General features: G+C 41.3%; 1 protein-coding gene across 2 annotated transcripts in view; it reads left to right on the forward strand.

Moving 5' to 3' along the window:
- The first annotated feature begins 568 nt into the window (after nucleotides 1-568).
- DYRK1A (dual specificity tyrosine phosphorylation regulated kinase 1A) overlaps nucleotides 569-12502 on the forward strand; it is a 134949-nt gene continuing 123015 nt past the window's right edge. Inside the window, exon 1 of one of the 2 annotated variants that reach the window (XM_070750419.1) lies at nucleotides 569-1481. The gene's annotated coding sequence lies outside the window, so the exon portion shown is untranslated. The remainder of the gene's footprint in view (nucleotides 1482-12502) is intronic. The other variant, XM_070750418.1, reaches the window with a different exon arrangement.

Raw genomic sequence — 12502 nt, forward strand, 5'->3', positions numbered from 1 at the left:
CAGGCATGTTTAAATTCAGTTACTGTGGATTTACCAACCATGTCTGCTGGAAGTTTGTTCCAAGCATCTACTACTCTTTCAGTAAAATAATATTTTCTCACGTTGCTTCTGATCTTTTCCCAAACTAACCTCAGATTGTGCCCCCTTGTTCTTGTGTTCACTTTCCTGTAATCTCCAGCTCCGGACTCGATCTACACATACGACGGATATTTGTGGCTGAAGTTATTTTGACTGCTTCCCACCATCCACATCCATAGCAAATCCAAAAGCAGACGAAGAAAAAGGTAGCAGCTATTGCTCGTGTGGAAGAGGTTCAATTCTAACCTTGGAGCCTTCTTCGCAGATTAATACTGAAAAGACTTAAACTCCTCCTCGTTCAGTCCGTTCCGAAAGAAATCCACGACCGCGTTCTTCCACCAAGCGCTAAGGACCAAGAAAGAAACCCGTCTCGGAATTCATATCAAGAGAATTGGGAACGGAATGAAGCAGCAGTCGCCAAGGCGACCAAGCTCCGCCTTCAGCCATGCCTTTCTCTCTTCTCTTCTCAGCACGGATTCCCGCCTAGCCTGGGCGGGACTCTTGCGGAGTGATTGACAGTTGCTATAGTAACAGGCTCTTCTCGTCGCCATTTTGTCAGTTGGGCTTTTTAAAAAAAATATTTTTTCTTCCCGCCCGAATTATAACTTTACGTGGATTATTTTTTCCTTTGGATTTCGGCGACGGAGGGGTACCTTCGTTTTGGACAATTGCACCGGGACGAAGCGGGACATCTCCGGTGGCGCGCGTGTGCAGTATATTGAAGTGATCCGAAGCGCAGTTCCTGAGAAGCCGGCTCGGCGGCGGCGCTCAGAAGGGGGAGGAGAACAGGCGGCTGGCTGGCTGGCAGCGAGCAGGCAGGGAGGGGGCGCGAGTGAGTTCCCGGGGGCTCCGTTCGGCGCTGCGCCGCGCTCCCCTCTCTCGCCCGTGCCGCTCTGACTCTCCTCCGCTCTCCCCGGCCTGGGCTCCAAGCAGCAGCAGCTGAAGTCGCCGCCACCGCCGAGCTCTGCCCCGTGCCCTGCTGCCGATCGCTGCGCAGGTTTGGAACGCGCGCCATTTTGTGAGCGATAGAAAATCTGCCCGGCCAGGAAACGCCGCGGATCCGCCCGCCGGGCCGGGCTGCCCTCCTCCAGGAGAAGAGGGAGGTGCGCGATTGGCTCCGCTTGGGGGGGCGGCAAGGCCCTGCTGCTCCTTTTTGCACGGGGGCCCCGAGCGTGTCGGGCAAACGGAGCCACGCCGGGTGGGAAAAGACTGCGGAGAGGCTGCTGGGTTGGGCCCGCTGGCTGAGGAGGGTAATGAACTGAACCCAGTCGCCGTTGCCGCCACTCATTCCCTCCCTCCCTCCCCCTCCTGAATCCCGAGGCAGGAGGGAGGCCTTGGTCAGCATAGGACAACTGCGGCAGCCCGGACAGTAACCAGAGGCGGCCACCGCCCCGATATATACGGTAAGTGGTAGGGCCTCTAGCAGTGGGCCGCCGGCTCAATGGCATTGGGAGAGGGGGGCCGCTGCCATCTTGAAGAGGGAGCCTGGGCCGCTTCGGTGGTTAGGCAAACGAGGAGGCCGACCTAGCGGAGAGGGGGGGGGGGGGGGAAGCAGACGCCGGTTTCTTGTACCCTTTTATTCCCGGTTAAGCTTTGCGGGGAAGTTCAGTTCTAAGTTGGGAAGGTGAAGCTGAGGCCTTTTCCCCACCTGGGTAATCGATTGGTTCTGGTAACTCGGCGTTGCTCTTACCTGGCCCGAGGTGGTGGTGGTGGAGGAGGAGGAAGAAGTTCTGCTCTTTCCGTAACCTTTCGGGCCAGGTAGGCAGGAAAAATCGGCAGGTTTGAATTAGCACCTGTTATAAGAAGAGACGAATGTAGGGACTAGTGTCTGAACCTGCAAGGTGCTGGTTATAATCACGACAAGCCTTCTGTTTTTATTCCTCTGGGGTCATTGCAGTATATACATATTGTGGAGTCTTGACACGGGAAGGTCTTTAATATAAAAAGAACTAAAAATAGATTTAGTATCAAATGTCAGCTAAAAAGAGAATTTCACTGGAATAAATGGCATTCAATTGATTTCTAAAGTACATTTTATCTTTAACTACACCTACTCAGAGATAAGCATTGATTTGTACAGAAGTCTGTAATAAGACTGGACATTCCAGTCAAATCAGATTATTTCTCCATGGAGACTAGGTTATTTATCATACTTTAATTAACTTAACCAGAAAACACAAAATGTACTTTTATCTTCTGTAAACTCTAAATCAATACTCCATGGTTTTGCCTAACTACATATACTGAATATATTGTTTGACTACACATACTGTTTTATGTAAATTTTAAGACCTGGATTCCACATAAGCAGAAATTGAACTCATTAAGGATACACTTTATCAAGGAGCAAATCCTGTTGAAATGAAGAAATGAAATGAAATCTAAATATGAATCCTGCACACATAGGACTTGGATATGTCTTGATTTCCAAATCAATCAATTCTTTGATTAGAAAAAAAATTGAACCTCTTCCGGTGTAACTTCATAATAACTGATTAGGACTATGGGAGAGCAGTAAAGCAAATTGATTAGGCCATGTAAAAAGGACTCAATCTCAATTCCAAACAATTGTATGTGTGTACAGTAGTTGTTTTCATTCTGAATAATTTCCTGAAAGAAGTTACTGTAGCACAACTATCATTTTCTGACATCCTATATTACATTTGCTTGAAAGTAAAATTTTAGGATGGGTGTGTTGCATTGTATTTCTGGTTAAAAAGAAGTCTAGAAAGTGATGCTCTTGTGAACCATATTGTTGGAAAATGTAGGTGTTATTGTAGTAAATGTCTTATATAAAATGCTGTGCATTTCAATATTTTAACTCTAAAGTTGATTTAATTATAGTTCTAAAAGTGCTATGTCAATGGTATGCACTATTGAAAATTACAGCTATTGTAATTCTCAAGATCAGTCCTACTGGTTTACAGATTGGTTCATCTTGCAGCTCTAAGTATAGTGTACTTTATTAGACTTTTAATAAAATTATGAGTTTGTTTAATTTAATCTTACTTAGTTTTGAACTAAATTTATAAATTCTTAAAATATTTGTTTTGTAGAAATGCAAGAAGGAAAAATGATTTGCTGCTGGAATGTAGAATCAATGTACTATAGTTTTATGTGTGCTTACTTAGCAATATATCAAACTTTTAAAGGTGCATTTTTCTTCTTAGTATTGTATTTGGAATTGGAGCCTAACTTCCCAATGTTATCTGCATGTGTTAGAAGTAAATCCGTTGAGCCTAGTGTACTAAATAAAATAAAATATAGGATGGAATTTATATGTATAAACATAGACTGTCTTCTTTTGGAGTACAGTACACTGTTCTATTTTATTAGACAAAAATGCTTTAATGTTGTTTAGATGTAAAACAAGGTACCTTACAGTGAAATGTAACTCAATTCTTTTTAGATTTCCTAACCAACTTTTCTAGAAGTTGCTTTCCAATTGGTTATTTATTATATGTGTAATGAATGACTTGCATATTGGAAGATTTGTTGTCTATATCTTACATTGTTCTATTATTTTATTAATATAAACTATCTAGAGTCCAATGATAATGGATATTATTAAATTTTAGCCCTATCACTTTATCCAAATATTATAATAAATGTTTTTTATCTTTGAAATATGTGATACATAACTATCATGTTAAGAGTAGGTTAAGTCTTCAAAGTTAAAAGTTCCTTTCCTAGTACAGAATAACATGATTAAATGCAGAACATAGATTGATATTGATGCTACATTGTAGCTACCTGCACTTGTATAAAAGTGCTCTTAATTGTAGAGTGATGAAATATAGCAGGAATCATTCTTATATGGCAGATGTTCAAAGAAAATGTGTATCTATAATATATACATGTGTGTATATGCACATATATTATCAGGAATTCAAATTATTATAAATTTATACAAGATGGAATACTGACAGACATTATTCAGAGGTCAGACTGATATATTTTTATTCTGAAAGTAAATCTTAATGAATTCACTGATCTCTTCTCTCTCCCTGTAAAAGTACATGATTTATATTGAATGTTAGTGGCACAATTCTGTATTTGTCTTTTCAGAAGTGAATTTATTTGTAATAAGAGAAATTTATTTTCTAGTAAATGTATAATGTTGCATACAAGTAGGGCAATCCTAAAATGTATGTTGGAGTGCTCCAATTTGGAGGAATCTAGCAGATAGTTTTTGCAGCTGGATTTTCCTATTTGAGATTGAACCTGTTTTACCAATAACTTATAGGAGAAATCTGACAATGCTGGGAAGTGTAAGACTGCATTCTAAATACAATTTTTAAAAGTACTTATAATAATTAAATGGCTACTACTCTTGTATTACTTTCAAAACTTAGCTTGACAGCCTACTTGGCATGATGTGGATATTTATGCAACGATAATGTTTACAATTTTGAATACTTTGTTTAGTAAAATTGTTTGTAAATAAACCATATGAAAATCTGAAAGCTCAGTTTTGTAATGCTGATTCTGAAAGGGGTAAATCAGTACAAAGTCAAATTCATTTTTAAAGTTATTGCTGGTGTGTGTGTGCTTGGCCTTACTGTCATGCACTCAAAAGTCAGATTGGGCTTATCAGGGGATATCTGATTTTGGGTATGTATATGTTTACTAAAAGTTTCAAATAGAATTCTAATTTTCCTAAAGTCAGAGATTATTTTTCTATTGGGTTGGAGCCCAACTAAATTCCCATTCATTACTTCATTTAAGTTATTTGTTCTGAGGATTTCAGTATAGGCAAATAGGCAGAGCAATTGTTTGTGGTCCCAGGAATGAAAGACTTTCATCATCAGTAGAGGAGCATCCCTGGTGTATATCAGTCTGCTTTGCTATACTTTTAAACTAGCTTCAACCTTTGATTCAGAAGTGGTGCATTGTCTTATAATTGCAGGTGGTTCTCAACTTAGAAGCATTCATTTAATAGCATTTAGTCTTATATACTGCTTCATAGTGCTTTTACAACTCTAAGCAGTTTACAGAGTCAGCATATTGCCCCCAATAACCTGGCTCCTAATTTTACCTACCTCAGAAGGATGGAGGGCTGATTCAACCTTGAGCTGGTGGTGAGATTTGAACTGCTGAACTACTGAACTACAGCTAGCAGTTAGCTGAAGTAGCATGCCGCGCTGCACTCTAACCAATGCACCACCCTGGCTCTATTACATCAGCCACATTAATGACTGTTTAAAGTTACAAGGGGCATTGAGAAAGTGGCTTATGGCTGTTTTTCATACTTAAAACTCTTGGATCAGCCTCATGGTCATGTGATCAAATTCAGATGTTTGGTAAGTGATTCATATTTACAACAATTTCAGTGTCTAGGGTCCTCTTGATCACCTTTTGCAACTCTCTGACAATCAAAGTCAATAGGGAAGTCAGCTTCATTTAACTGTGTTTTAACTTAACTGCAGTGATTCATCTAATAACTTTGGCAAGAAGGGCTGTATAAAATGGGGTAAAACTCACATTTATTTAGCAACGTAGATTTTTGGCTTCATTGTGGTTGTAAATTGAGGACTACCGGTAGTAATAAAGTCTTAGGGACGATTGTACTTCATGTAAATTCAACAGTAATGCCAGTTGCGGGATATATTTTTTTGAGTTTGAGCAGATTTTTGAGCATTTGAAAAGCTGCAAATTTGGACCATTATATTTGAAAGGACATTATACTGCTGTCAAGGGTCAAGTGCAACAAAGTGCGGTATGTTCCAATAGTATCTGTTATATTTGCATGTTCTCTAACAGATATTTAACACCTCGGTCCTAAATGCATTTTCTTACAATCAAATCTGTAGCTATTATCTTGTGGAGATTTGATTTGAAGTCTCTATAAAGAACTCAGTTGAACAGTTTCCCCAAACTTTGTTCAGAGTACTGTATTCCACAAGAACTGAATAATGATTGTATGAAAAAAAAAATTCTTATGTGGCTTCTTGGCAACAGTGTCAAGAATTTATTCTAGAATTTCCTGTCCCAGACACAATGTGATTATTGGTGCCTATGATTGATGTTCTTTGGGTGATCTGGTCCAGTCCAGTGTTTCTAAAAGTTGAGGCTAGGTCTTCTCTTGGCAAAGACAGTTTAGTCCAGAAAAATGTTACTGAGGAGAGAGGGGGATGTGTATATTTATTTATTTATTTATTTATTTATTTGATTTTTATGTTGAATAAATAAAGAAAGAAAGAAAGAAAGAAAGAAACCCGAATATGCCAAGACCTTCATACCTATGCCTGTGAAAATCTATGAATATATATGTGTGTGTGTGTGTGTTTTCGTAGATTTTCACGGGTACAGGTATGAAGGTCTTGGCATATTTGGGTTTCTTCTTCACCAACGACCTCAGGTGTTACCCCATTGACTCACCAGGAAGTTTCAACATAACTTGCAGCTGCTGACCCAGCACACCACACTCACCCAGCAGTATTTATAGAGGGAAGGTAGCTCAGGTCTCGTTGTGTTTGCCCTAGAACAAGGACAGAAGCACCAGCCTGAAGATGACGACTGGGACCTCGTCCAAACATTTGCAGAAATATCTCAATCCTACACAGGAAGAAATCCGAATATGCCAAGACTTTCATACCTGTACTCGTGAAAACAAATATATATTTGTACCTTACAAGGCAGAAGCCCCAGGATCAAATCCCAGTAAGCGTAAGGGTATGGCTATCTGATGAGGCCAAAACAAGGCCGAAATAGATCCTAGTCTCCCTTAATTTTAAAAATTCAGCAAAAAACATGTTTTTATAAGCTCTTGTGAAGCAGCAACAGTATTACTCTCTTTTCAGTGTGCAATGAGGGTTTGGTACATAATTTGATCATAAATGTATGCATTGGTTGGAAAATGATTTAAAAAATTTTTTTTTACTATCTTATTTGTGAATGTTTGCTCCAGAAGTTGATAAACAAGGACTGATTGTATTAGCAGGACCATTTTAGAGTAGGTGCATGATTTCTGCTTTATTCTTTTTAGGATATTTCTGACTGACAAACAGTACTTGAGTGCAAAATGTATTTGTAATTACTGTTAGACCAGCTTGCTTAGTAGCTATATATTTGAGAATCAAAGTTAATTTCTTGTATTAATTTCTAATACTCAGCTGAAGAAAGTTCCACTAAATGAATTTTGGAGCAACCTAATTTCAAGAGTGTACAGTGCACAGATAGTCCTTGACATGATAACAGTTTGTTGACCAAAGTTAAATGGCACTGAAAGATGTGACTTGACCGTTTTTCAGAGTTACAGCCTTTGTGACATGTGATCAAAATTCAGATGCTTAGCAATTGACTCATATTTATGATGGTTGGAATGTCCCAGGGCTGTGTGGTCCCTTTTTGCAAACTCTTAACAAGCAAAGTCAATGGGGAAGCAAGATTCACTTAACAATCATGTTATTAACTTATCAACTGCAGTGATTCACTTAACAATTGAGGCAAAAAAAGGTTTTTAAATGGGGCAAAACTCACTTAATAAATGTCTCACTTAACAGCAGAAATTTTGAGCTCAATTGTGATCAATAAGTTGAGGATTAGAAAAAAAAGAAATAAATTGACTTAATTTAATTATTTATTAATTGGACTTGTTTTTGGGCCCTCTCCATGGACTTAATGCTATAGAATCCAAATTTCCATCATTACTTGTAACATTAAGTGGCTTGTGGCTTGTGATAAACTGTGGCTTGTGATAAACTGAAGTAAGAATAGTCATCCTGTTCAAAATGATATGAAGTCAACCCTGCATTCTTATTGAATTCAAACATAAAGTGCTTTAAAACTAATTGAGGTTTATGAATGTTAATCACTAAGTTTTTCTTGGTAACACTTAAAATTTTTAACACATTCTAGTCAAAATTTTCATTATAAAAATCTATTTCTGATTTAAAATATACAGGTAGTCCTTGGGTTATGACCATTTGTTTAGTGACTGTTTAAAGCTAGTCTTTATACTTCACACTGTCACAATGTTCCTGCATCACGTGATCATGTTTTGTGATATTCTCTGCAGAATTCCTTGAAGCAAGTCAGTGGGAAGATTGTCAGGAAGTTGGTAATCATAGTTATGTCGGATCCTCATTTATTGATCGTTTGATTCTCATTCAGAAATGGGCAACCATAACTGCTATGATTACTATTGCTAAGCAACCTGGTCATGTTATATCACACTTTATGACTGTGTCAGTTATTAATAGTAGTTCTGGTCCCAGTTGCCATCATAACTCATGAAGTATTCTTACCTGAATTGATTTTAATAATTTATTTGAAGCTCCCAAATGCTCTGTTGCAAAATAAATTTGAAACCAATATAGTACAGTGATACCTCATCTTACGAACTTAATTGGTTCCAGGATGAGGTTTGTAAGGTGAAATGTTTGTAAGACGAAACAATGTTTCCCATAGGAATCAATGGAAAAGCGATTAATGCATGCAAGCCCAAAACGCATCCCTTTTGCCAGCCAAAGCACCCGTTTTTGTGCTGCTGGGATTCCCCTGAGGCTCCCCCTCCATGGGAAACCCCACCTCTGGATTTCCGTGTTTTTGTGATGCTGCGGTTTCACTGAGGCTCCCCTCGCTGGGAAACCCCACTTCCGGACTTCCGTTGCCAGCGAAGCGCCCATTTTTGCGCTGCTGGGATTTTGCGCTCCGAGTCTCCAGAGAAGGGCAATATACAAATCGATGAAATGAAATGAATAAATGAAAAACACGGAAGTCCGGAGGTGGTGTTTCTCATGGAGGGGAGCCTCAGGGGAATCCCAGCAGTGCAAAAATGGGCGCTTAGCTGGCAACAGAAGTCCGGAGGCGGGGCATCCCAATGGCAGCGGCTTGGGTTTGTAAGGTGAAAATAGCTTGGAAGAAGAGGCAAAAAAAATCTTAAACCCCGGGTTTGTATCTCAAAAAGTTTGTAGGACGAGGGGTTTGTAAGATGAGGTATCACTGTATATTAGAATAGAATTAGAATATAATTCTTATTGGCCAAGTGTAATTGGACACACACGGAATTTGTCTTTGGTGCATAAGCTCTCTGCGTAAATAAAAATACATTCATCAAGAATCATAAGATAGTACACTTAGTGATAGTCATAGGATACTAATTAAGCATCATACCATACTAGGAAACTGTCAATTCTAAATCAGTTTACTTGACATGAAGTGATAGGCAAACAGGCTTACTTAAAACCATAAGAAACTCAATTAATTACATTCCGAAGTTCTGCACATAAACATTTATGGGCTACATGGCCAGAAAAAGTTGATGATGATGGTAGAAGCTGGTTTTTAAAATTGATTAAATTCAGAGATCCGAAATAATTCATCCAAATAAGTGTGATGAGAGGGTTTCAGATTTTAATACTTTTATTTCATACATCCTGTTAGACATAGTCATAGAAAATAGATTGATCTGCGGTTATACTAATGACAGTTAACTGATCTTAGTTTTCAAAAGAAAAACAGTACAGATCATCAGTTTTAGCACAGCTATTACACCTATAGAAAAGAGATACAGTGGAACCCCGACATACGAAATTAATTGGTTCCAGAAGGAACCTCGTATGTCGAAGAGCTCGTAGGTCGAAGCATTGTTTCCCATAGGAAACAATGGAAAAGTGATTAATGCGTGCAAGCCCGAGGGCTGAGGGGAAAAGACGTCGGCTGAGGGGTGCCCGGTGCTTCGGAGCCGGCATGGGGGGGCTTTCCATGCTGGCTCTGATCTTTTCAGATAGGCGCGCCGATTCTCCGCTCACTCCAGGTGAGCGGCGAATCAGCGCATCTGTTTAAAAAGATCGTAGCCGGCATGGAACATCCCCCCATGCCAGCTACGAGCTTTTCAGACAGGCGTGCCGATTCTCCGCTTTTAGCAGTGAGCGGAGAATCGGCGCGCCTGCCTGAAAAGCTCGTAGCTGGCATGGGGGGATGTTCCATGCCGGCTACGATCTTTTTAAACAGATGCGCCGATTCGCCGCTCACCCGGAGTGAGCGGAGAATCGGCGCACCTGCCTGAAAAGCTCGTAGCTGGCATGGGGGGATGTTCCATGCCGGCTACGATCTTTTTAAACAGATGCGCCGATTCGCCGCTCACCCGGAGTGAGCGGAGAATCGGCGCGCCTGCCTGAAAAGCTCGTAGCTGGCATGGGGGGATGTTCCATGCCGGCTACGATCTTTTTAAACAGATGCGCCGATTCGCCGCTCACCCGGAGTGAGCGGAGAATCGGCGCGCCTGCCTGAAAAGCTCGTAGCTGGCATGGGGGGATGTTCCATGCCGGCTACGATCTTTTTAAACAGATGCGCCGATTCTCCGCTCACCCGGAGTGAGCGGAGAATCGGCGCGCCTGCCTGAAAAGCTCGTAGCTGGCATGGGGGGATGTTCCATGCCGGCTACGATCTTTTTAAACAGATGCGCCGATTCGCCGCTCACCCGGAGTGAGCGGAGAATCGGCGCACCTGCCTGAAAAGCTCGTAGCTGGCATGGAACATCCCCCCATGCCAGCTACGAGCTTTTCAGGCAGGCGCGCCGATTCTCCGCTCACTGCTAAAAGCGGAGAATCGGCACGCCTGTCTGAAAAGATCACCGCCGGTCCGGTGGGGTTTTGCAGCAACCTCCGAGCCCAGGTTGCTCGGAGGTTGCTGCAAAATCCCACCAGACCGGCGGCGATCTTTTCAGACAGGCACGCTTTCTCGAAAGGGCGGAGAAAGCCCTCTCTCGCAGCCTCCTGGCTGGGAGCACTTTCGCTGCGAGAGAGGGCTTTCTCCGTCCCTTTCGGGAAAGCCCTCTCTCGCAGCGAAAGTGCTCCCAGCCAGGGAGAGCGTTCAGATCCCCCCACCCCCAGCAGAAAGCGTTCAGATCCCCCCACCCCCAGCAGAAGCCAAGGACTCACCAAGCGCTGGATACGAACGGAGAAGAGCCAGGCTGGTTTGCTTTGCAGAGCCGAATAAAGCGTCACGCCCCCCTGACGCTTTTGGCGGCAAAAGAGCCCAGCATCGCTTCGGAAGCCGCCGCAAGCGTCAGAGGGGCGTGACGCTTTATTCGGCTCTGCATCAGCTCGGAAGCAAAGCAAGCCAGGCCGGCTCTGCATCAGCTCGGAAGCAAAGCAAGCCAGAAAACTTAACTGAAAGTTCAAATTATCAGACAATATTCCTAATTTCACATGTTAACAAAATAATGCTTAGGATCATCAAACCAGATTAGAGCCATACATGGAGAAAAAAATGCCAAATGCTCAAGTCGGCTTTAGAAAAAAAGACATTATTGCTGATACATACTGGATAACTGAGAAAGGTAAAGAATACCAAAAAGAAATCAGTATGTGCTTCATAGAGGACAGAAATGCTTCAATTGTGCCAATCACACCAAGCTATAGAATCTATTCAGAAAAGTCGTAATCCCAGAAACTTTCATTGTCCTCACGAGAAACTTAAACACGGGTCAGGAAGGCAAGTACAGGGAGAACATGGTGCAGCAGACTGGCTCCCAGAAAATGAGACAAAATTACATACTTTCTCCTTATTTATTCATCCTATATGCAGATGAAGATTGGAAAAATATGGTTTTAATATGGAGGAAGAAACATGAATAACCTGTACTATGCTGATGACACTATCCTGATAGCTGAAAATGCAAAGGATCTACAAGCTCTAATAATAAGAGTCAAGGCCAATTTTTAAAAAAATGAGATTAAAACAAGACTAATGAACACAGACAGAATGATCAGCCCTAGAATTCACAATGAAGATACGTACATGGTGGATATCTTCTTCCTGTTTGGATAAACCCTCAACAATCAAGGAAGCAGCAGTCAAGAAAGACTAGAACTTGGTAGAGCATCCGCGTAAGCCTTGGAAGATATTCAAACCTATGATTTATCTATACATACAAAGATTAGATCATTCAGATCATGGAATTCCCCTTGACACCCCATGGAAATGAAAGTTGAAGGATAGGAAGAATATTGATGCTTTTGAATGCTTATTTATTTATTCGATTTTATTTATTCAATTTTTATGCCACCCTTTTCCTTAGACTCAGAGCGGCTTACAACATGTTAGCAATAGCACTTTTTAACAGAGCCAGCATATTGCCCCACAATCCAGGTCCTCATTTTACCCACCTCAGAAGGATGGAAGGCTGAGTCAATCTTGAGCCGGTGATGAGATCTGAACCGCTAACCTACAGATCTACAGTCAGCTTCAGTGGCCTGCAGTACAGCACTCTACGTGCTGCGCCACCCGGCTCTAGATAGAATGTTGGTGTTAGAAAAAACTCCTGAGAATATTATAGGCTACTAAGAAAACTAATGGGTTATTGAACAAATCAACCCTGGGTTCTCATTTGAGCCACAAATGACACATTATGCCACTTTTCATACACATTATGCAAAGCCTAAATCTGTATAAAAGGCTCTAATGCTAGGAAAGA

The sequence above is a fragment of the Erythrolamprus reginae genome, chromosome 4, assembly GCF_031021105.1.
Source record: "Erythrolamprus reginae isolate rEryReg1 chromosome 4, rEryReg1.hap1, whole genome shotgun sequence".
NCBI lineage: Eukaryota > Metazoa > Chordata > Lepidosauria > Squamata > Dipsadidae > Erythrolamprus > Erythrolamprus reginae.